The sequence below is a fragment of the Lycium barbarum genome, chromosome 6 (genome assembly GCF_019175385.1).
Source record: "Lycium barbarum isolate Lr01 chromosome 6, ASM1917538v2, whole genome shotgun sequence".
Taxonomy (NCBI): domain Eukaryota; kingdom Viridiplantae; phylum Streptophyta; class Magnoliopsida; order Solanales; family Solanaceae; genus Lycium; species Lycium barbarum.
This window is the reverse complement of record NC_083342.1, coordinates 19,996,745-20,021,938: the sequence shown is the minus strand read 5'-3', so window position 1 is coordinate 20,021,938 and position 25,194 is coordinate 19,996,745. Positions and strand designations below refer to the sequence as shown.

Here is a 25,194-nt window from a genome sequence, read left to right as displayed (position 1 = left end):
TCACCGGATCTGTACGGAGATACCTTCCTCACCGTCGGGCTACCACTACAGCCACTATTTGTATTGCTCGTCACCGGATTTGGGCGGAGATGCAATCTGCATCGCCTGCGCTACCACTATCGTCACCGTTTGTATTCGTCCATTTAAGTGTATTTGCTCAATTTTAAGAGGAATTTTTACATCTTTGGCTAGAATCTATGGCTACTTGATCTTCTTCTTGTATCTCAGATATGAGTGTATTCGTCTGGCCGGAATCCATGGCTTCTTATCCTTCTTGTATCTCAGATCTGAGTGTATTCATCATTTTTTTAGTGTAAATATAATTATTTGTATTTGGCTAATTGTAGCTTTCGGAAAATTAGATGTATTTAACTGTATGTGTTGTTTGAATCAATTTTTTAAAGATGTTTTTGGGGCGAGGCATACCAAAAATGCACCGAGGCGTAGAGGCAGGACATAAGTAACGTGGAGTGTAAGCCCCAACATGATGGGCATTCATTTGGGGCATAAGCTTCGTGAACTTTTCAAAATTTGAGCCAAAACTGATTAATAAATCTTTTTTTAAAAGTGAAATATCCAAAAGTTATCTCATAGTAAATTCTCAAACTAAAATCTCAAAAATTCAAAAGTTTTTCCTAATTTTTTATCCTAATTTCATAATCTTTTCTCTTTGTTATTTACGGAGTAACAGATACACTTTACACCTTTGTATGCAAAGTACAAACTACAAACCTAAAAGTTTTGTCCTCCAACTCTTACTATGCTTGCATGCTTGCATTTTCCTTCTTTATGCTTTATTTTCTTCAAGATATTTTTAGCATTCATCAATTTATCTTTCCAAAATAGTTTTTTCTTTTGGTAACGCTCTAGTTTAGATAATATTTTGAAGACTCTATTTTGGCTATTTTTATTATAATGAGTATTAATTTGTTATCTATTTTTAGGTTTTAAACAATAACTTTATATTATTGTAATTTTTATCTTTGAATTATTAGGATAGAGTATCATTTTTACAACTCTAATTATGTTTCATCATAGTGAGGTTATAGGTGTAATGTATCTTTACATCATTCACTTTTTCAGTAAAACAAACTAGTGGTTCGTGCACATGTTAGCATGTTACTTAATGATATATACATTTTCCTACCAATTTTTTTTTTTTTTTTGTTTTCTCATAATTTTAATGAATTTTTTGTTTATATGTTTATTTATGATAAGATACTAAAAATAAATACTCACGGGGCTTACACCTCGTGCCTCGGGGTTTATGCCTAGCCTAGGCATATGTAAAATGCCTTGCCTTATGCCCGCGCCTTTTAAAGCACTTGTTTGAATGATCTATATACATATGTTTGTAACAATTTGGGATAAAGCAAATGATAGACTAGACACAGAAAAATGATGGACATAGCTATTAAACAAGTAGGGTGAACCAGGTCTGGGGACATGATCTACTCAAGAGAGTTACAGACAAAAAAAACACATAGACACATGAATCAGGTATGTAAACGTGTTCCAATACAGAGACAAGTGCAGTGAATAGATCAGAGATATATACAGATGTAACGACCCGTCTGGTCGTTATAGTCTTTCCGACACTTTTGACCCTTTCCCTAGCTTGGTTAACTCACTTTTGACCCAAGGGGACAATTGACACGCTTCTCGAGGTGTTTAGATTTGATTCGAGCGATTTTTTGTGAAATTTGAGCTTAAAGCGACAAAGAGTTGACTCAAAGTTGACTTTTGAGTAAACGGACCTTTTTCAAAAATTCATCGATTTCGAGAGGTCCGGATGGTCTTTTTGAACATGTGTGTATATCTAGTTCGGTTCCCAATGCACTCAAATGCATTTTGGGACTTGGGTTGACAAGCTGGAATTGAGGTATTGTGGGTTGACTCGGTCAGCGAGACCTCCGTTGGGAATTCTGAGGCCACGAGTGCGTTCATAGTGTGTGTTTTATGTGTGCCTGTGTATGTGGTTTGTGAGCAGATGGCCTCGGCAGTTAGCCGTGATTTCGGTTGAGACTTGGAAAATTTTTGGGGATTTCTGGTACTGGTGTCTGCCAGGGAGGCACCAGTACCGTCCCAGCAGCACCGCCATAGCAGTGAGATTGCCGCTGGTGCGGCCAAGCTATTTGGTGGACTGATCGTTCTGACGTTCTGAGTGGACGTTGGGGCGGTGCCGTCGTAGCGGTCCCGATGCCACTGTATCGGTATCGGGCCTGTTATATTCATTAAGCCTATATTAAAAGCCCTTAGTCTATAATTTATTATCATTTCGAAAATTGAGCTCTTGGGAACTATTTTAGAGGATTCTTGGAGAAGACTCTTGGTGGTAAGTCCTTCTAATCTCCTTGCTTATTCATTATTCATTATTCCTAATCATCTTAGAATCCCTCTTTCCGTATTAGTTTATTAGTAATGGAAGTGTAAAAGTTGGTTTGATGGATATTCTATCTAGGCTTCTAAATGATGAAATTGATTGGGTTTATGCTAGATTTTGATGTATCTAAGGTTGTTAATCATATATCTTCCATTATTAGTGTTGAATTCTTGAATCTAAGAGTTAGAGTTTATACCCAAAATTGGGGGTTTTGCTTGGAATTCGAAATTGGAGGAATCTTTGAGTTAATTTAGCAATCAGTTGATGGATTTTGATTACCTAGTGTTTAGTTGGATATTTTACCCCCGAATTTCCCAGTTTGACCTTGTGGGCCCCGTTTTCCCAAATTCTAAGAGTGGTTTTGACTTAATTCTAATGATAGCAATATGGGTATCGATCTTTATGATTTCTAATCTAGATTTCGAATATGCCTAGACTTTCTTGATCTTGAGGCTCAACGGAAGGGGAAGGCTAAAGAGTGACTGTTGGTGTTACTGTTGTGCGGTCATCCAGGCAGGTTATGGCTTACCCTTGGTGAGACTTCGTGTACCGAAGCATATATTTGGATGATATTATCGAAAGCATGTAAACCTTCGGGTATGAAGTTGGGTTGGATATTGTCTTAGGTTGGGCCCTGTTGTGTGACTGGGGCTAGCCACCCCTTGTGTTGTGACTTGATTTGTTCTATTGTTGTTGGCTTGATGTTACGTGGTAATAGTAGATATTGGAGACTATTGATATATCTTGTTCATGATATTATGGTTCCTCACTTGTTGATGTTTTATGAGTATAGTATTCTATATCACTTGTGTGGTCTTTCATCATATGGTTGGCGTACCTATGCTTGGTACTTGTGATATTGATCTGATTATTTATGTTGACTCATACATTACAAGTATTCTTATCCTTCATGATATACTATTGATACATTGATAATACTTGAGAAAACACTGTGATGAGCTGGCTCAGTCTGCATGAGAGTGATGTGAAAGTCTGATATCCGATGGTTGTCCCGGAATCGTTATGATACCTACCACTACTGTGGTTTTGTACTGACCTGCACTTGCTGCATTCTTTTATGAATGCAGAGTTCCAAGCACTACTAAAAAAACGGAAAAAACCGTTGACAAAAACCGACGTCCAGTGTCGGTTTTTTGAATGAAACCGATGGGAAACCGACCTTTTAAGGTCCGTCGGTTTTCATAGCCTCGCTTTTGGAAAACAGACGGACCACGTCGGTTACGTAGTCCGTCGGGTTTTATTCAAAAAAATTTAAAAATTAAAAAAACCGACGGACAGAGTCGGTTTTATTAATTTCTGATTTTTTATCTGATATATAAATAATATATATTTTATGAAAAAAACGATGCACTGCGTCGGTTTTTCATATGAATTTTTTATTTTAATTAAAAAACCGACACAGTGCGTCGGTGTTTTTATAAAATTTAAGAATTAATTTCCAGAAAACCGACGGACAGAGTCGGTTTTCCGTTGATTTTCTGGAAAATCTGCAAAATTAATTTCCAGAAAACCGACGGACTGAGTCGGTTTTCCGTCGGTTTTCTGAAAAATTTCCAGCATGCAAATCATGCATTTTCTGCAACCACACCTGCACAGAAACCAGTACCAAAAGCTGCTCAGAAACCAGTAACAAAAGCTGCTCAAAACTAGCATTAAAATACTCCAAATCAATTCTAAAAGAGCTACAACACATAAAATCATCCTAAGTAATAATAAAACACATCAAACACTATCTAAACACATCAAATACGATCTAAATAGACCTTCAAAGTTCAGAAATATTTAAATGTCCAACCAATTCTAACTTTGAATTCTCAATAACAATTCTAACTTTAATAACTTATGGATTCTAACTTTAATTCTAAAAATTGAAAAGTAAATCTAGTCAAATAAAGTCTACATTTTAGTTTTGAGGTTATAGAAATATTATAACTTAATAATTCTAACATAACTTAATAATTCTAAGTTTGGAAAGCACAATTCTAACCAATTCTAAAAATTGAAAAGTAAATCTAGAGAAATAAAATCTACATTTTAGTATTGAGGTTATAGAAATACTATAACTTAACAATTCTAACTTTGAAAAGCACAATCTCAACCAATTCTAACTTTGAATTCTCAATAGCAATTCTAACTTTAATAACTTATGGATTCTAACTTTAATTCTAAAAATTGAAAAGTAAATCTAGTCAAATAAAGTCTACATTTTAGTTTTGAGGTTATAGAAATATTATAACTTAATAATTCTGACATAACTTAATAATTCTAAGTTTGAAAAGCACAATTCCAACCAATTCTAAAAATTGAAAAGTAAATCTAGAGAAATAAAATCTACATTTTAGTATTGAGGTTATAGAAATACTATAACTTAACAATTCTAACTTTGAAAAACACAATCTCAACCAATTCTAACTTTGAATTCTCAATAAAAATTCTAACTTTAATAACTTATGGATTCTAACTTTAATTCTAAAAATTGAAAAGTAAATCTAGTCAAATAAAGTCTACATTTTAGTTTTGAGGTTATAGAAATATTATAACTTAATAATTCTAACTTTGAAAAGCACAATCCCAACCAATTCTAACTTTGAATTCTCAATAACAATTCTAACTTTAATAACTTATGGATTATAACTTTAATTCTAAAAATTGAAAAGTAAATCTAGTCAAATAAAATCTACATTTTAGTTTTGAGGTTATAGAAATATTATAACTTAATAATTCTAACATAACTTAATAATTCTAACTTTGAAAAGCACAATTCCAACCAATTCTAAAAATTGAAAAGTAAATCTAGAGAAATAAAATCTACATTTTAGTATTGAGGTTATAGAAATACTATAACTTAACAATTCTAACTTTGAAAAGCACAATCTCAACCAATTTTAATTTGGAATGATCAATAACAATTCTAATAACTTATGCAATTCTAACAAAAAACACAATCCAACAAAAAAAAAATTAAAGTATACATTTTTGCACATATTCAACATCAATAATATTACAGAGAATGATAACTAAGCTAACACAAATACATTGACAAAGAACATGAAATATAGCACAATCTCAAGCCAAAAAAAAAAAAAATGACAACTAAACTAGTCAAATAAAGTTTACATTTTTTTCACAAATTCATCATTAATAACATTGCAAATGATGTTTAACAAAGCTAAATAGATTAGCATTAGGCCTAAAATCCACAAATAAAACTAAAATTGAAAGAATTTTAAAAGCCCTAATTTAAGAGAAACTAACCTCAATTAATTAACTTCAAAACGGGTCTGGGGTTGGTGGGGACGGGCTGCGCAAGCAGCGGCGCTGGGTGGCGGGGCTGGGCGGAGGGGAGGGGGGCGGCGGGTAGCTAGGGTTTGAGGGGAATGGGAGTTTAATTGGGAAGAGGAGAAGAAATGGGTATGAAAACCCGTCTGGAATGTTTTTAAAGAAAAACCGACGGACAAAACCGACCCTGTCCGTCGGTTTTTCCCGCACGTTTGACCAGATTTGACCCAAAAATAAAAAAAAAATAGGAAACCGACCCTGTCCATCGGTTTCCTAAAAAAAAATTGTTTATTATTTTTTTAAAAAACAAATTGAATTGCATATTATTTAAAATATTTTTAAAAATAAAACCGACGTCGTCCGTCAGTTTTATATTAATTGTTTTTTTAATAAAACTGACGTGGGACGTCGGTTTTTTTTTGGCGGATATATAATTTCAAAATTTTGCGGAAAAAACCGACGTTGTCCGTCGGTTTTTTAATTAAAAAAATAAAATAAAAAATTAGAAATACACAAAACCGACGCACTGAGTCGGTTTTCCGTCGGTTTTTCAAAGAGACGCAGTCCGTCGGTTTTTTGTCCGTCGAATTTTGCCAATTTTTTAGTAGTGAAGTTGGATCTGCTTCCGTTTCCCGTGGCTGATAGTTGCTATCGGTACAACTTAGAGTTTACAGGGTGAGCACGAGACGTTCGCCGCCTTGAAGACTCTTCTTATCTATATCTTATTTTCCATTCCGAGACATATTCAGACTTGATGTATATTTATATTTCTAAACTTTTAATTTCGATCTAGATGCTCTTGTATGGATTAGATCAGACTCTGGGGTATATTTTCTTATTTCCGCACTTGATTTATATTATTATCATCATACTTACGTGAATTATTCTCTTCCGCTTATTTTGTTAATTATTTACGTTTTTATTATCGTTGGGTTGAGGGTTCGCTTACCGAAGTGGAAAAAGTAAGTTCCCAAACGACTTAGCTAAATTGGGTTGTCACAAGTTGGTATCATAGCCCTAGGTTACCGGGTCTATAATACAAGAGTGTGTCTAGTAAAGTCTCATGGATCGGTACTGTTACACCTCGAAAAATTTTCCGTTGATGCACAGTGAATGGACTAATGAAGAGCACGAGTATACGGTATTTCAATAAGTAAGAAATGATATTTGATGACCCTAATTAAGATTTCAAAGACATTCGTAGTAAGAGGATGAAGTTTTCCAAGAGAAGGCAAGGCATACGAAAGGTATCGAAAAGGAATTACGAGTAATAAGTTAACGATGATTTAATGATGCTTTGGAGAAGAATTATAACGTCCCTTAGATTGTTAATGAGCTGATAAACAAGTGCCAAGAAGGTTCCATAAGGATTGGAGATCACACCAAGTGACGAGAACAAGATCAGTGAAAAGATGAGTTATACGGTCGATTATACGGTCCGTATAATGTTATACAGTCCGTATAATGTTATACGGTCCGTATAATGGTCCGCAGAATTGTCACAGTGAAGTTCCTCATTGGTGAGATTATACGGTCACTTATACGGACCGTATAAAGTTATACGGCCAGTATAATGTGTCGTATAATGGTCACAGAGGCAAGGTGTTGAAGAGGAGATTTTACGGTCGCTTATACAGACCGTATAAAATTATACAGGCCCGCATAATGTGCCGTATAATGAGCACAGAATCGAGTGGAAAAAGGGGCGATTTCACGGTCACTTATACGGACCGTATAAGTTTATACGGACCGTATAAGTGTCCGTATAATTTCCCGACAGATCAGATTTTCACGCTATTAAAAAGGGACCAAGTCATTATTTCATTTCATTTTTCATCCAACACTTTGAGAACTCTGTAGAAACCCTCTCCACTCTTCATCAACAAGAACACAAGAGAAATTTATGATCAACTTCATCAAACTAAGCAAACCAAGTGTAAGAAACTCATTAAATATCATCCAAGCCAAGAAATTTCATGGGAGATGAACTAGGGTTTTGGCTCAAGTGAAGTATTTCCACCCAAAGCTTATTCCTACAACATCAAAGGTAAGTTTTATGGTATTTCCATGTTGTTTAAGGTATTGAGAAGTTGAAACACTTGGATTGTAAAAGGATATAGAAAATGGGTCTTGAATGTGAGAATAGTGATGTTTGTGAGTTGTAGCTTGGGTTGAGTAATGATTCTTGATATGCTATGATTATAATCATATTATAAATGATATTGGGAATATGGGATAAACATTGTATATGAGTAAATGTAATAGTGTGCTATGACCATGGATATGGGTGACTTGAAGTGAATTGAAGAATATGGATAATGTAGGAGAATAAAGACTATTATTATGATGTTGTGAATGATATTATTGATGTTTTGGGAGTTGATATACGAGATAGACGAAGTCGTATAAATAAGGGAGATGCTGTCCAATTTTCTCTAAGTTTTAGTCTTGTATGCTAAGCTATCGATTTTCTAATGGTAGTATAACTCTAATGAAGGTAGAAACGTGAGCATTGAAGGAGAACGTGCAAGTGATAGAATAGTTGAACGGAAAGGTATGTAAGGCTAACCTTCTTTCATAAGGTATGGTTCTTTGGCCAAATATCTATTCTTATATGAGCCTATGATGTCCTTCAAATAATTCTATCTTCAAAGCTACTAAGCTCATGATTCCCGATATGTTACGACTGTACTAGATTCCTCATATGACGAGTAAGCCTATAAAGATAGATGTAATGAACGACGATAATTGTGATAATAATGATGACGATGATAATAGTAATGATGCTAAAGATGCTTATGGGCTATTATGTATATGTATCTATGTATGACTATTATGGAATCCCGAGGTTATAAGGCCGCGTAGAATATATATTTATGTAATGCGCACGCACCTCTGCAGTTGGGCACGGATAACACTGAAGCCTTGGTAGGGCCAGACATGTGTAACCCTGAAGCTTTGGTTGGCCAGGTATGTATGATAACCGAGCCTAGCCATGGTCAGGTACGTGAAACACCGCACCTTCGTGGTCAGGTATGCTATGTAAATGATATGTCTATGATAGGGATATGTATATGATATAGATATGAGTATGAATACGAATATGATACGAATACGAGTAGGAATATGTATATGAATACGACTATGGATATGAAATGTAAATGAGTACGGATATGAGTACAGATACGGACATGGATGTATGTACGCAATTACGCGTTAGAAATGGAAAGTCCCTATAAGATGAAAGTAAGTGCTTATGACGATGATACTACTATCTCTCATCCCGTGCTATTTCTATGTTGTCTATTATGCTTTCATAATGATGTTGATCCTGCTTTGCATACTCAATACATTCTTCATACTGACGTCCTTTTGTTTGTGGACGCTGCGTCATGCCCGCATGTGGCCAGGGAGACAGACTTGATCCATAGCTACATTACTCAGGGACTACATAGCGGAGCTCCATTTCATTCGGAGCTATAGCCTTTGGTATTGATTCTTTTGTGTACATAATTATAGGCATAGCGGGGTCCTGTCCCGCCTATATGATATGGCATAATCTCCTTAGAGGCTCGTAGACATGTGTATATAGTTAGATGTGTTTGGCCCTGTCGGCCTATATTTTGGATAACATTTTGCTAGCCTCATCGGCTTATGTATATTGCTATGGGCATTGCTATTAATGGTGATATGTATATATGTATTGTTTCCCAATGGAAATTGTATGATTTAATATGTGGCTCACCTAGATGTAAACGTAAAAGTATGTTAAGAGGTGCCTGGGTGGGTTAGCACCGGGTGCCCGTCGCGGCCCTCCGGTTAGGTCGTGACAAAAGTGGTATCAGAGCAGTTCTGTCCTAGGGTGTGTCTACGAGCCGTGTCCAGTAGAGTCTTGGTTATGGGTGTGTTGTGCGCCACACTTATAAACAAGAGGTTACGGGCATTTTAGGAATGATTGACCTTCTTTCTTCATAAGATCGTGCGATAGAGCTATGACATAAGAAATACTTTTTCCTTAACCAAGTGTTATGTATTTCAGAGATGCCTGTAAAGAGAAAGGCTACGGCAGCCCAAAAGGGCAAGACAGTGGCAAAAAAAACAGGCTGAAAGAGCACCGCCAACAGTTGTAGAGGAAAGTGAGTCCCAGAATGCAGCTCAATCTCAGTCCTTCCAGTCAGTGCCTGTTTCTGAAAAGCGTGAGGGAGCCTCAGCCCAAGCTCCAGCACCTTCGGCTCCTCCACCGGATGCTTCTGGCCAAGATATAAAATAGGCCATTCATTTGCTTACTCAATTGGTTACTGCCCAGACTCAACGACAAAGTACAGGGCAAGGTGATAGGGTTTTTAGTGCAAGGGCTCGGGATTTCATTAGCTTGATCCCTCCGAAATTCTTTGGATCAAAGCCGGATGAGGACCCTCAGAATTTTATTGATGGAATGTTGAGGATGCTTCGGTTGATACATGCTTCGGACACCGAATCGGTGGAGTTAGCGTCCTATAGATTGAGGGATGTTGCGGATCATTGGTACATGGTTTGGATGGTTTCACGGGGAGCCAATGCGCCTCCCTCGGTATGGCAAGAATTTGTAAATTCTTTTCTCCGACATTATTTGCCTCTAGAGGTTCGGCGAGCTAGAGCCGATAAGTTCTTAAATTTGAGGCAAGGTAGCATGAGTGCTTTAGAGTATAGTCTCCGCTTCAATTCTTTGGCTAGGTATGCTTCGGCCATGGTAGCGGATATGGGTGACCGAGTGCACCGATTTGTGAAAGGCCTAGGGCCACATTTGATGGATAGGTGCTTGACTGCGTCCCTTCAGGACAATATGGATATTTCACGCATTCAGGCCCATGCTCAAAATTTAGAAAAAAATCCTACAACAACAAAAGAGTGAGTGTGAGCATGATAGGGGACATAGCAAGAGGGCTAGATCTTCGGGTCCGATGAGTGAGTTGAGAGGCGGGCACAGACAACAGTTTTCGAGGCATTCAGGCCCTTCTATGACTAGTGCGCCTCCATGGTTTACAGGCCAGAAATTGATAGATCTATTCGTTCCGGGCCGAGTCAGAGCTTTTCGGGATCTCAGTTCAGAGGTGATTCGGGTCAGGCAAGGCCACCCGTGCCACGATGTTCCCAGTGTGGGAAGTTACATTGGGGTCCATGCCGATTAGGTTAAGAGGTTTGTTATTCATGTGGTCGGCCAGGCCATATTATGCATGATTGCCCCTCAGTTGGTGGTAGAGGTAGGACCCAGCCTTCAGGGTCGGTAGCCGGATCTTCATCATCTATACGCCCTAGGGGGCCAGGTTCACATGCGCCAGTCGGCCATGGTAGAGGCAGAGGGAGATTCCTCAGTTCTAGCGGTCCTTAGCACAGTATTTATGCTTTGGCTGGACGCCAAGATCTTGAGTCTTCCCCTGATGTGGTCACAGGTATATTATCGGTATTTTCTTATAATGTATATGCTTTGTTAGATCCGGGCTCCACACTGTCATATGTTACTCCGTATATTGCGGGTCGGTTTAGAGTCAAACCGGAGTCGATCAAACCTTTTGTCACGACCCAGCCCCGTGGGCCGCGATTGGTGCCCTACTTGGGCACCCAAACGGACATACAAACTAAATCATCATTTTTAAACAGAGTTGAGAATGAATATTATCTTGCGCGATTGCGCGTACAAAACATTATATTAGAATCAGAAGAGGCGGCGGAATATACATCGCCAAACATATGCACATATATCAAAAAGCCGGCAAGGCTATCAAATATGTCAAAAGCCGACAAGGCTGTCAAATGGCACAATGGCCCAAAACGCATATACAAATGCACGCCGACAAGGCTGCCACAAACATATACAAAATGCACGCCGACGAGGATGTCATAACGAATAGAGTCATGCAAACACATCCGTACAGAAGTAGGCACACACACCCACAAATACGTCTACAGACCTCTAAACAGACAAACTGAATCATATGGCGGGACAGGGCCCCGCCGTGCCCCTGAACAAATACATATATACATAGCGAACGAATATATACCAAAATGTGTGCTCTGAAATGAGAGGAGCACTCCAAACAGCAGAAGAGGGTGTCCTAAATGGGTAGATCACCAAACTGTGCGTCTGTACCTGCGGGCATGAAACGCAGCCCCCCGAAGAAAGGGGGTCAGTACGAAATATGTACTGAGTATGCAAAGCAGAATATACAGAAAGCAAATCTGAGACATAAACGAAATGGAAGTACCAAACATAAGTGCAAATCCAACATATCAAAATTTGCTTACTTTCAAAAATATGTAAGTAATGCATAGGGTACAGAAGAATATGGTCGCCCACCCGTCGATGGCGCCATAACACAGCATAACACCAGAAAGTTTCAAATCTCCGTATCCCCGTCACATATCACATCACAACATAACGCCATACACAGCATAACACCAAATATAGGTGGAACCCGACCCTCTTTTGCGAGTAGCTCGGTGAACCATAAACACAGCATAACTCCGGAGTATATCAAAGTGCGCACGATAACATAACCGGCCCGGGAACCGGCGAAAGATATAACAGAACGCACGAGCAGAGTCATGAGTAACCATATGCATAAAATCATTATCATAGACTCAAATATAAGTAAATGACCATACTTGAAATTCGAAATGATAATCATACCAAATTCTTTCAAAAGTCGTCCGAATTACATAAAGGAAAGTCGCGGGACCCACGGACGGGTATTGACCCGAGTCGGGCCCGCCTATGGAAAATATACTCATTATATGCCATATAAACTTCTACAAAAATATTGAAGCAATCCGAGCCTTTCGGTGAAAGATATGACGTTCACAAATTACGAAATTCTTTAAAGTGAAACTTTTTTATGCAAAGTTCGGAAAGCGATTATTTCAAAGACATAATGGTTCATATTTCATCAAATCATACATAAGAGTGCCAAGGAATATTTATAAGGCTCATAACATGCTCGGATTTCGAATCTTAGAATTTTCCTCAAGGCTTATAATCTAGTCTATTGAAAATTAAGGCATGCCAAAAGAAAGAAGGGTTGCGCTTTACATACCTTTTGCGTTTAGTCGTATTATACTTGTACTTGCTGCCCAATGGTACTTATCCTATATCAAGATATCAAGAGTTACAATTAGTCTACAACGGAATTTCATACGTATTTTGACGCTCACAATCCCTTTCTAACATTTAAACGACGTTTCGTTCGCATTCAAACCAACTAGTGCTACAAGCTAACATTGCTAATCATTCTTTCATATATCAATCCAAACTTGTTTAACATGACTTAGGGGACATAACAAAATCAGCCCCATATGCACTACCTACACCATTGTTATCATTCTTTCTCTTTACATCCATGGAGTACAACAACCACAACAACAAAGTGATTAATACACTAATTCCTTATGTTTATCCAGCCCCTTTTTCAATGTTAGACCAGCCATCATGAACAGCCCATACTCCAGCAAATACACTACATATATTGTACATAATCATAACTACAATCCCTGCATTTCGACTCAATAAGAGCAGCCACGAAAATTACAACAAACAGCCCCCCAAATGTCACCACAAAACAGCCACGAAATTTATAACAAGCAGCCCCAAAACAGCCACAAAATTCATCACAAAACAGCCATGAAATTCATCACAAAACAGCCACGAAATTCATTACAAAACAGCCCCAAAACAGCCCTTATTTACCACATAACAATGACCGATAATCTCACGAACATCTAAGAATATACCAAGCAGATCGACACACTTCGCATACGATATTTTCTACGCTTCTTTCCTCCAAGTTTGATGATTCACATCAACAACAACATCAACCTCTATATGCAAGAAAACTATCGAACATTACAACAAGTTCTAAAACAGCCCATCCATTATAACACCACAATACAAGTCTTAACTATCCTTAGTTCTCCAATTCCTCAAGAACAGCCCCTAACTACAATTTAACCATAACAATGACAACCTCAAATAGCCATATAATCACATGAGATTTTCCACCAAAAACCTTATCAAAACAGCCCACAACAACAACAACATCAACTATTATATGCAAGGAAACTGCTCTAATTTCACAACAAGTTCTAACATGATTTAAACTTTCCTTTCACCTTTTACACATAATCCATAACATTAATAACAACAACCATCCATGTACAAGAAATTACTTCAATTTCATTTCAATAGCAAACCCAAAACAGTCCATCAACACTACAACATCGAAATACAATTTTCGACCTTTATTCCACAAAATTACAAACACATGGAATCAAGTGTAATTTTTACCATTGACAACAGCCCCTATACATGTCAATAACCATATTTCCAGCCCTTCAACATAAAAAAATTATCTACAAATATCATACCATAATTATGACAACACTAATCAAACTCAACCCAATTAAAACAACTCCAAATCTGCCCACTTTTAATGCCAACTTTAATCAAACAATTTTTCTTACTTCCAACTTCACATAATACAACTTAATAGATCCATTACAACATCATTAACTCCAATCTTATAACAAAAGAAAAAGAAATCTTACCTTAACAAGTTGGCTTCTTAATTTGGCTAGAAGTTGTGAAATGAACTAATACTTGTTCTTGTTGCTCCAAATGACTAATCCACGTTATTATAGCCTTCCTAACTGGTTGGAATACTTTGAAAAATCTGATTTTGGATCAACAAATTTGAGCTCCAATTTGCTAGCCATGGCCTAATGCCATGGCTTTTGTTTTCTCTCTCTCTCTCTCTAGCTTATAGTGGAAGATGAAAATGAGGGTTTGGGCACAGACTTTTCACTATATTTTCAGCCCCTAGGATTGACAAGTGTCCCACTCAAGGCTTGAGCCAATTAAATTTGGCCACATGTCTTGGTGGGGCCCACTTAGTGCACTAGTGACTTGTTTAATGAATAATTAAATGTTTAATCCCCACTTAATAATCTAATCATGGTAAATTAATCCCAACTTTCCATTAATATTTTTACACTAAGTAAAATTCATAAACAATTCATTTTCTAATAGAGACCGAAAATTAAAGATTTTCTGTTTCGTGCCCGAAAATGATCCCGTCTTTAACTTGAGTCTATTCTCTTGCGAATAACTCGACGTATAAAAATACGGGATATAACACCTTTTGAGGTGTCTACACCCGTTAGCGAATCGGTAATAGCTAGTCGAGTATATAGAAACTGTTAGTTATGATTTGTGACCGTCATACTATGATTGACTTGCATGAGTTAAAAATGGTGGATTTTGATGTTATTATGGGCATAGATTGGTTGGCTTCTTGCTATGCCAATGTTGATTGTAGAATGAAAATGGTTTGCTTCCAATTTCCGAGAGAACCAGTTTTAGAATGGAAAGGGAATACTGCGTCACCAAAAGGTAGGTTTATTTCCTATCTAAAGGCAAGGAAAATGATCACAAAAGGATGCATTTATCATCTAGTTCGGGTTCAAGATGTAGAAGCTGAACTGACGACTCTTCAGTCAGTCCCCGTGGTGAATGAATTTCCGGATATGTTTCCGGAAGAGCTTCCAGGCCTCCCTCCTGAGCGGGAGGTTGATTTTGCTATTGATGTGTTGCCAGACACTAAGCCTATATCTATTCCTCCTTATAGAATGGCTCCCGCAGAATTGAAAGAGTTGAAGGAGCAATTGAAGACTTGCTTGAGAAAGGCTTTATTAGGCCTAGTTCATCCCCGTGGGGAGCACCCGTATTGTTTGTCCGAAAGAAAGATGGCTCCTTGAGAATGTTCATTGACTATCGGCAATTGAATAAGGTGACGATTAAGAATAAATATCCTCTTCCGAGGATTGATGACTTATTTGATCAATTACAAGGTGCCAAATGGTTTTCCAAGATAGATTTGAGGTCCGGGTATCATCAAGTGAGAGTTAGGGAGAAAGATATCCCTAAGACAGCCTTCAGAACAAGATATGACCATTTTGAGTTCCGGGTGATGTCATTTGGACTAACTAATGCACCAGCAGTATTTATGGATTTGATGAACAATGTGTTCAAGCCCTTCCTAGATCTATTTGTGATTGTATTCATCGACGACATCTTGGTGTATTCTAGATCTGAGGCAGAACATGCGGATCATTTGCGTACGGTGCTTAGAATTCTTCAAACTCGAGAGTTGTTTGCAAAATTTTCTAAGTGTGAGTTTTGGTTGAACTCGGTGACATTTTTGGGGCACATTGTTACAGCCGATGGTATTCGGGTAGATAGCCAAAAGGTTGAGGCCGTGAAGACTTGGCCAAGGCCCACAACTCCTATGAAGGTTCGTAGCTTTCTAGGCTTAGCAAGTTACTACAGGAGATTTTTTGAAGGTTTTTCTTCTATTTCTGCACCACTTACAAAGCTGACCCAGAAATCAGCTAAGTTTCAATGGACAGATGCTTGTGAACGTAGTTTCCAAGAGCTGAAAGATAGGTTGATTTCTACCCCAGTCCTGACACTTCCAGAGGGATTGGAAGGATATGTTGTTTATTGCGATGCTTCAGGAATTGGGCTAGGTTGTGTGTTGATGCAACATGGTAAGGTGATTGCGTATGCTTCAAGGCAATTACGGAAACATGAGAAAAATTATCCAACCCATGATCTAGAATTGTCTGCAGTGATTCATGCATTAAAGATGTGGAGACATTATTTATATGGTGTCCATGTGGATATTTACACAGATCATAAGAGCCTTCAGTATATCTTCAAGCAGAAAGAGTTGAATTTTCGGCAACGACGATGGTTGGAATTGCTAAAAGATTATGATGTTGATATCCTATATCACCCTGGAAAGGCAAATGTTGTGGTTGATGCTCTTAGCCATAGATCCATGGGAAGTTTGTGTGATGTACGACTAGAGAAAAAAGAAATGGCTCGCGAGCTCCAGCAGTTAGCTAGTTTGGGAGTTCGAGTATTGGACTCAGGTAGCTGGGGAACTACCATTCAGAATTCAACAGTCTCTTCACTAATAGTGGAAGTGAAGGAGCGACAATACGAGGATCCCATGCTAATGCATTACAGAGATACACTCCCTCAGAAAGAGAAGTCATCATTTGAGATTGCAAGAGACGGAGTTCTCCAACGCCGAGGGCAGGTTTATGCCACCAAATACTGAGAGAAGCCCATTGCTCCCGTTATTCTGTCCACCCCGGAGCAACGAAAATGTACCATGATCTTAAATCTATATATTGGTGGAATGGGATGAAGAAAGATGTAGCGGAATTCGTAGCTCAATGTCCCAACTGTCAACAAGTGAAAATCGAGCACCAAAAGCCGGGCGGATTGTTGCAAGCTATAGAAATTCCAACTTGGAAGTGGGAAGTAATTAACATGGACTTCATTACAGGCTTACCCCGTTCTCGACGTAAGTATGATTCTATATGGGTGATTGTGGATAGACTCACGAAGTCAGCTCATTTCTTACCAGTCAGAACGACATATGTTGTGGAAGATTATGCAAAGCTTTATGTTAAAGAAATAGTGCGACTCCATGGTGTCCCAACATCTATTATCTCAGATAGAGGAACTCGGTTTACAGCTAATTTTTGGAAGTCCTTCCAAGAGGGTTTAGGGACTCAAGTGAACCTTAGCACGACATTTCATCCGCAGACTGATGGACAAGCTGAACGTACCTTTCAGACTCTTGAGGATATGTTACGGTCATGTATGATAGATTTTGGAGGTAATTAGGATCATCACTTACCACTCATTGAATTTGCTTATAATAATAGTTATCATTCTAGCATTCAAATGGCACTGTATGAGGCCTTATATGGGCGAAAGTGTAGATCCCCAATTGGGTGGTTTGAGGTAGGAGAGACTAAATTGATAGGGCCAGACTTGGTCCAGCAAGCCATAGAGAAAGTTAAGCTCATACAAGATCGGTTATTAGCAGCCCAAAGTTGTCAAAAGTCCTATGCAGATAATCGTCGAAGGGACTTAGAGTTCCAAGTGAAATATTGGGTATTCTTAAAAGTATCACCAATGAAGGGTGTAATGAGATTTGGCAAAAAGGGAAAGTTAAGTCCCCGATACATTGGGCCTTATGAGATTATGCGCAAGGTAGGAAAGGTGGCCTACGAGTTAGATCTACCTCCTGATTTGGAGTCAGTTCACCCAGTTTTCCATGTCTCGGTGCTTCGTAAATGTGTTGGAGATCCTACTAGGATTGTGCCAGTAAATGATGTACAAGTGACAGAAAAGTTAACTTATGAAGAGGTACTCATTGCCATATTAGATGGGCAAGTATGGAGGCTTAGAAACAAAGAAGTGGCCTCAGTTAAGGTTTTGTGGAGAAACAATAACCGAGAAGAGATGACATGGGAACCGGAAGAAAATATGAAATCCAAGTACCCACACTTATTTCAGCCCCTAGAAGAAATCCAAGATGAGACATCAAGATCATAAGGTATGTATGTTTTCTTTTTATGCATTTGGGTCGTGTGTGGCCAAACTCTATTGCTATTATGTTGTGGCCCTGTGAGGCGTTGTTATTATAGGCTGTTGTGACAGGATGGTAGTGCCATATTACAGGGGAAACTCTGGCGAAATTTTTATAAAATCCCCGAGAACCTAACATTCGCGGACGAATGTTCTTAAAGGGGGAAGAATGTTACACCTCAAAAAAGTTTTCGTTGATGCACAGTGAATGGACTAATGAAGAGCATGAGTATACGGTATTTTAATAAGTAAGAAATGACATTTGATGACCCTAATTAAGATTTCAAAGACATTCGTAGTAAGAGGAGGAAGTTTGCTAAGAGAAGGCAAGGCATACGATAGGTATCGAAATGGAATTACGAGTAACAAGTTAACGATGATTTAATGATACTTTGGAGAATAATTATAACGTTCTTTAGATTGTTAGTGAGGTCATAAACAAGTGCCAAGAAGGTTCCATAAGGATTGGAGATCACACCAAGTGACGAGAACAAGATCAGTGAAAAGATGAGTTATACGGTCCGTATAATGGTCCGCAGAATTGTCACAGTGAATTTCCTCATTAGTGAGATTATACGGACCGTATAAAGTTATACGACCCGTATAATGTGCCGTATAATGGTCACAGAGGCAAGGTGTTGAAAAGGAGATTTTACGGTCACTTATACGGACCGTATAAAATTATCCCATATAATGTGCCGTTTAATGAGCACATAATCGAGTGGAAAAGGGGTGATTTCACGGTCACTTATACGGACCGTATAAGTGTCCGTATAATTTCCCGACAGATCAGATTTTCACGCTATTAAAAAGGAACCAAGTCATTATTTCATTTCATTTTTCATCCAACACTTTGAGAACTCTCTAGAAACCCTCTCCACTCTTCATCTACAATAACACAAGAGAAATTTATGATCAACTTCATCAAACTAAGCAAAACAAGTGTAAGAAACTCATTAAAGATCATCCAAGCCAAGAAATTTCATGGGAGATGAACTAGGGTTTTGGATCAAGTGAATTATTTCCACCCAAAGCTTATTCCTACAACATCTAAGGTAAGTTTTATGGTATTTCCATGTTGTTTAAGGTATTGAGAAGTTGAAACACTTGGATTGTAAAAGGATATAGAAAATGGGTCTTGAATGTGAGAATGTTGATGTTTGTGAGTAGTAGCTTAGGTTGAGTAATGATTCTTGATATGCTATAATTATAATCATGTTATAAATGATATTGGGAATATGGGATAAACATTGTATACGAGTAAATGTAATAGTGTGCTATGACCATGGATATGGGTGACTTGAAGAATATGGATAATGTAAGAGAATAAAGACTATTATTATGATGTTGTGAATGATATTATTGATGTTTGGGAGTTGATATACGAGATGGAGGAAGTCGTATAAATAAGGGAGATGCTGTCCAATTTTCTCTAAGTTTTAGTCTTATATGCTAAGCTATCGATTTTCTAATGGTAGTATAACTCTAATGAAGGTAGAAACGTGAGCATTGAAGAATAACGTGCAAGTGATAGAATAGTTGAACGGAAAGGTATGTAAGGCTAACCCTTCTTTCATAAGGCATGGTTCTTTGGCCAAATATCTATTCTTCTATGAGCCTATGATGTCCTTCAAATGATTTTATCTTCAAAAGCTACTAAGCTCATGATTCCCGATATGTTACGATTGTATTAGATTCCTCATATGACGAGTAAGCCTATAAAGATAGATGTAATGAACGACGATAATAGTGATAATAATGATGACGATGATAATAGTAATGATGCTAAAGATGCTTATGGGCTATTATGTATATGTGTCTATGTATGACTATTATGGAACCCCGAGCTTATAAGGCCGGGTAGAATATATATTTATGTAACGCGCCCGCACCTCTGCAGTTGGGTACGGATAAACCTGAAGCCTTGGTAGGGCCAGGTATGTGTAACCCTGAAGCCTTTGTTGGCCAGGTATGTATGATCACCGAGCCTAGCCATGGTCCGGTACGTGAACTACCGCACCTTCATGGTCGGGTATGCTATGTAAATGATATGTATATGATAGGGATATGTATATGATTTAGATATGAATATGAATACGAATATGATACGAATACGAGTAAGAATATGTATATGAATACGACTATGGATACGAAATGTAAATGAGTACGGATATGAGTACGGATACGGACATGGATGTATGTACGCAATTACGCGTTAGAAATGGAAAGTCCCTATGAGAAGCAAGTAAGTGCTTATGACGATGATACTACTATCTCTCATCCCATGCTATTTCTATGTTGTCTATTATGCTTTCATAATGATGTTGATCCTGCTTTGCATACTCAGTACATTCTTCGTATTGACGTCCTTTTGTTTATGGACGCTGCTTCATGCCCGCAGGTGGCCAAGGAGATAGACTTGATCCATAGCTACATTACTCAGGGACTACATAGCGGAGCTCCATTTCATTCAGAGCTATAGCCTTTGGTATTGATTCTTTTGTGTACATAATTATGGGCATAGCGGGGTCCTGTCCCGCCTTTATGATATGACATACTCTCCTTAGAGGCTTGTAGACATGTTTATATAGTTAGATGTGTTTGGCCCGGTCGGCCTAGATTTTGGATAACATTTTGCTAGCCTCGTCGGCTTATGCACATTGCTATGGGTATTGCTATTAATGGTGATATGTATATATGTATTGTTGCCCAATGGAAATAGTATGATTTAATATATAGCTCACCTAGATGTAAACGAAAAAGTATGTTAAGAGGTGCCTGGGTGGGTTAGCACGGGGTGCCCGTCGCGGCCCTCCGGTTGGGTCGTGACAGGTACGATGAGCTTTGTACTTATCTGCGAGAGGCTATAGGACATTTAGGAAATCTCACTTTCTTTCATTCTTTCGTGCTACTTTATTATAATTGGTATCGGTAACAATCAAATTGTTATCTGACTCTTATCTCTTCTCTCACAGATGGTGAGGACTCGAACTATTATATCCCGAGGTCAGGTGCAGAGCCCTCAGATGCGGCTGGCACCAGAGGGAGAGCGACAGCCAGAGGGCGTGGCAGAACTAGAAGTCGCGGGGATACCCCAGCTAGGGTCAGGGCCTACGGTAGGAGAGCAGCGTGAGAGATCTCCGTCTCCAGAGCCTGAGGATCAGCGGGACTGAGACCAGGTGTTACATCTTGGAGATTTCGAATTGTTGCATTATGAGTAGACTAATGCGAGCTTAAGGTGAATAAGAAGTCCTTACGATATAAAGGAAAGTATTATATAGCTTAAAGGTTGTACCATAGGATTTTGAAGTCATATGAATATGTGGAACTAAGTTCGTTGAAGGAAGTGAGATGTAAGTTATGTTTGGAAAGGTTTTGGCTATAATTAAGCTCATATTTATTTAGTAATGTCTTGAGAAGGGGATATAGGGCCTCTAGTATGGTTAATGAAGTTTTATGCAAGTGTCAAGAAGGTTCCATAAGGATTGGGAGTCAAACGAATTGAAAGGAGCAACTTATCGGAAGATGGCACTTTGACGGATCATTTGACGGACTGTATAACATTTGACGGTCCGTCAAAAGGTGGAGCACCACCGTATAATGGTCACAGTAAGCCATGTTGGGCTGGACACTTTGACGGACCGTAGGAATTTCGATGGTCCATCAAAGTGGGCGCAGGATTGCCCGACGGGATTTTAAGTCACGCTTTATATATTTTGTTTTATATCATTCGGGCTCATTATTTCCCCAAATCATATCCTTGAGCTCTCCAAAACCCTCTCTCTAAGTCTATAAACTAATCCAAGAAAATCTAAGAGAATTTAGAGATTCAAGTTCTAAGAAGCTTGCTAAGGTTTGTGGAGCTCAAATTTTCCTTTGGTGTTGATGTTAGAGACTTCATTTTAGTGGAGTAAGTTGATCCAAGACTTGTTCTTATATGATTAAGGAAAGATTTTACATCTTTTACTATGACTAAGGTTGTTTGATTGTTATACCATGTGGGCGAGGGAAGAAAATTGAAAAGAGAGTCCAAGTATGAACTTGAGAATATTATAAGATATAAGTTAACTTGAATTATGATTCTTGGCATGTTATGAGTATAATCTTGATATGGGTGACACTAATGATGTTGGGGGAGTGTTGTATGTAAGTATATATGGTGTTGTGTTGTGGCTATTGTTACGCATGATCATGAAACGGAGTTTTGGGGATTCAATGATGCTTAACTTGAATGAAGCCCCTTAATTATGGTATTTTTGATAATGTCGTTGTTGTTTGGGAGTAGCTTTGGAAATTAGTAAAAGTAGATGAAATAAGGAAAATGCTGCCCAATTTTCACTAGCTTACGAATTATATTAGTTTGCACATAAGAGTGTCGTTAAGACTTAACCTTGGAATGAATCCTTTTAAATGTAGATTTCTCAAGCTTTGGAGGTGAACGTTAAGTAGTTAAGAAGACGTAAAGGTATGTAAGGCTAACCCTTCTTTCTTAAGGCATGATTCCATTGTTAAATACCTTCACGCGAAATCTATAATGTCCTTTATGATGACTCTATTTCTAGAAGTGCTAAAGCTCACAAGTCTTGATACTCTTATAATATTGTTGATCTCATCCTACGATAGTTGGTCCTTTAAGGAAAGATATAGTGATGATGATGTTGATGATGATGTTGATGATACTTATGCACCCCTATGTATGGCTATTTGGTAATACCGAGCTTATGCGGTCGGGTATGATATCTACTGCGCGCACACCACTACAGTTGGGTACGTATAAGACTGAGCCTTTTTATGGCCAGGTATGTATAACACCGAACCTACATGTTCGGGTATAGTACTACTATATACATATGTATGGAAGTTTTCATTTGAAAAAGGGTAAGTAAATATGATGAACGTCTCCAGAGGTATAACTGGCTCTACTATCCCATGACTCTTTTATCTTATGTTATCCTTTATGCTTCTACTATGTTATTGATTATGCCTTACATACTTAGAGCCTATTTGGATGGGCTTATGCTTATAAGCTGCAAACAGCTTATAAGCTAAAAAAAATAAGTTGGGGTAGTCTAACTTTTTTTTTTTTGGCTTATAAGGTGGTTTAGATAAGCTAAGTTAAATGGGCCCAATTATTTTTTTGAGCTTATTTTAAGCACAAAATGACTTTAAGCTAGCCAGCAAAACACTCAAAAAAGCTGAAAACAGCTTATAAGCAACTTATAAGTCAATCCAAACGGGCTCTTAGTACATTGTTTGTACTGACGTCCTTTTATTTGTGGACGTTATGCCCACAGGTGGACAGAGAGATAGACTTGATCCTTACGCTGCCTATCCAGAGACTGCTTTGAGGAGCTCCATTCGATCCGGAGCTGCAGCTGTTGGTACTATTCTTTTGTGTATGTACATATGGGCATAGCGGGGCCCTGTACCGTCTTTATGATGTTACATACTCTTTCTAGAGGCTCGTAGACAGTTGTGTATAGCTAGATGTCTTTAAGCTTTATCGGCTCATATTTTGTATATCATTTGACAGCCTTGTTAACATGCGTATACATATGGGCATAGTTGTTAATGATTTTATAAAAGTGCCATAGCCCGATGGAAAGTGTATTATTGATGCATAGAAATTATGAGTAGGCCATGTGGCTCACCTAGATATGATTTTGGAAGTATGACGAGAGGTGCCCGGTGGGTTAGCTCCGGGTGCCCGTCGCGGTCCTCCGATTGGGTCGTGACACCAGGCAGCCGAGGCAGATGTGGCTCCAGCACGGACACAGCCCGAGGTTACTTCTGACCAGGCTCTGCAGGATACTATGACTAGAGTCTTACTCCATCTAGATGCCCAACAGGCTGCCCCTAGTGTTACTACTTCTGGTGGATGTTCACAAACCAGAGTTGGGTCAGACACCCCTAAGCAGAGACCTACTCGGGTAGCACACCCCACTGCAGCTATGGATCCCCATATTGATGCAGTACCAGCCCCAACTGATGATGTTAGGCTCATAGAGGGCGCTATTATGACCGTGTCTGATCAGGATCTTATTGGGAGGTTTAGAAAGTCAGAGCAGTCGAGGTTTTTGGGTACTTCTGCAGAGGACGCTTATGAGTTCATCCTGGAAATGCATGAGTTGCTACATAGGATGGGGAACCTGAAGAGCCATGGATTTGACTATGTGTCCTACCAGTTTCGCGGCAACGTGAAGATTTGGTAAAGGTATTTTGTTGCTTGCAGACCTGAGGGTTCTCCTCCCCTGACTTTTACTCAGTTCGACCGGGCCTTCTTTGAGAAGTGTGTGCCCCGATCTTTGAGAGAGGCGTGTAGGGAGGAGTTTCTATATCTTCAGTAGAGGGGTATGTCTATGGAGGCCTATGTGATTCGCTATCTGTATCTGGCCCGTTATTCCACTCGTTTGATCCCTACTGAGCCTGACAGGATTAGGCGTTTTGTTGGTGGGTAAATCGGTTCTCTTCAGATTCCTTGCCTTCAGATGGAGGCTATGGGGGCTTCGTTCTAGTCTATCGTCGAGCATGCTTCTTTGACTGAGGCCGCTAAGGCCCGTGCATTATGGGGGGAGGGGTGGTGAGAAGAGGCAGTGTCAGATTGGGAGTTATGACTGTTCTAGTTTGAGGGGATCCGATCAGTCTTCTAGGCCGTATCAGCCATATTTTGGCCGCCCTGTGCATTCAGCTTTGCAGGCTTTCTCCAGTGAGCCGCCCAGGCAGAGAGCTCCCGAGAGTTCGTTTTCTCGATCGGTAGACAGGGTTGTTTCATCAGGGTCCTCATCTTCAGTATCAGCCCCCGACTGCTCTGATCTGTTTTTCATGTAGAGAGATTGGACATGTTTCTAGGAGATGTCCCCGACCTAGGCAGGATTATTAGCCGCCGAGGACTCCGACATCATCTGGTGGTCGAGGTGGTGCTTCTCAGAGGGGCGGTGCTTAGTCAGGCCGCGGTAGTTCTCAGGGTTCTAGAGGTGGATCTCAGGCAGTTAGAGGTGGGTCCCAGAGTGCAAGAGGGGGATCTCAGACT

The 25,194-nt window shown here is 38.9% G+C and overlaps 1 long non-coding RNA gene across 1 annotated transcript; it reads right to left on the bottom strand.

Moving 5' to 3' along the window:
* Positions 1-11,570: 11,570 nt before the first annotated feature.
* Positions 11,571-14,470, bottom strand: LOC132599625 (uncharacterized). Its single transcript, XR_009566902.1, has 3 exons — positions 14,261-14,470; positions 12,754-12,805; positions 11,571-12,432 (listed from the first exon to the last, which is right to left on the bottom strand). It is a non-coding gene; the product is annotated as an uncharacterized LOC132599625 (long non-coding RNA).
* Between the last annotated feature and the right edge of the window lie 10,724 nt (positions 14,471-25,194).